Source organism: Myotis brandtii, unplaced genomic scaffold (genome assembly GCF_000412655.1).
Source record: "Myotis brandtii unplaced genomic scaffold, ASM41265v1 scaffold550, whole genome shotgun sequence".
Taxonomy (NCBI): Eukaryota; Metazoa; Chordata; class Mammalia; order Chiroptera; family Vespertilionidae; genus Myotis; species Myotis brandtii.
In genome coordinates, this window is record NW_005370043.1 from 2,080,562 (window position 1) to 2,081,780 (window position 1,219).

Sequence of the window (1,219 nt, forward strand, 5' to 3'; positions counted from 1 at the left end):
CGTCGCAATTCACGTCCGGATTCCCGGGGAGCGCGCTTTTCTTCGCGGCTTTCCCTCTCTCTTCTCTCTGTGCAAAACTTTCCTTCCTGCTTCGTTGTGTTTGGGCTCCTTGCTCACCACAGCAAAGACCTTTCCTCGGACATGAGAGGACCGAGAGCCGCAGGGAGGTCCGTGTGTTGAATTTACAGCTCGTAAACTCTGCAAAGGCCGAGGCCACGAAAGAGCCGCGCCGGGTTAATGGCCTGTGGAGAATCCAGTCGAGCTCGTTTCTAGCCCGTGCGGTCCAGTCCCAGAGGTTCTGCTGTATCTACCTCAGCATTTAGATTTCCTCAGTTTGGCTTCAAATCTGAGAGAAAATGCCGTCCAAGGACGTTTGTTGTGGTACAACAGAGGAAGCAGAACAGACCCCGAAATAAGATTATGTTGTTGCCTGGAGCAGACCGGGCCCTTGTGAATCCTGGGCAGCGCGTCCTTAGTCTAACACACGCCCTCGGTTTCCTGTGTGGCGATGGGCTGTGGCTGTGCAACAACCAAGCTCACTCAGTGGGTGGAGTGCTGCTTTGGGCAAAGACAGCTGAGTAATTGCTGAGTCACCAGGAAGGTGGGCATGTTACGGGCCGGGGTTCTCGGTCCTGGGGAATGAATGGCCTTTTTAAAGGTTGACGCTGTCTCTGTGCTGACACCTTTCTGACTGGCCTGGGAGTAGTCAGGACCCAGAGGATTTACCTGAGTCCTGAGCGGTCGGATAGAAACACAGACAAATGTGGGCGTCAAATGGCCGGGGTTCGAATCCCGGCACCATAATTTTATGTGCTTCGTAATGGAGTGTCTCTGTGCCTTCCTTTCAAGGGTAAAATGTGGGTAAAATGGGATTATAATATCGACCTCCTAGGGATGAGAGGATTAAATGAGAATTCATTACATACGATGAGAACAGTGCTAGTATCTACGAAGCAGTCTACAGTGGGGCCTTGACTTACGAGTTTAATTCGTTTCGTGATGGAGCTCGTAACTCAAATTACTCGTATGTCAAATCAAAAAGTGAATGAGTGAGACACGTGATGCTGGGCTGATGTTGTGGCATTCACTGTGACGTTCGCTGCGCCAACTAGCGGTGGGGTATCTGAAGCTGGCTCGTAACCCGAATTTTAGCTCGCAACACAAAGCAAAAAATCGGCCGAGAGATGGCTCGTATCTCGAAAAACTCGTTAGTCGGGAC

At 51.1% G+C, this 1,219-nt stretch overlaps 1 protein-coding gene across 1 annotated transcript in view; it reads right to left on the reverse strand.

Annotated features, from left to right (window-relative positions):
* SFR1 (SWI5-dependent homologous recombination repair protein 1) overlaps window positions 1-506 on the reverse strand; it is a 4,400-nt gene extending 3,894 nt beyond the window's left edge. The window contains exon 1 of the mRNA XM_014549477.1: window positions 14-506. The gene's annotated coding sequence lies outside the window, so the exon portion shown is untranslated. The remainder of the gene's footprint in view (window positions 1-13) is intronic.
* Between the last annotated feature and the right edge of the window lie 713 nt (window positions 507-1,219).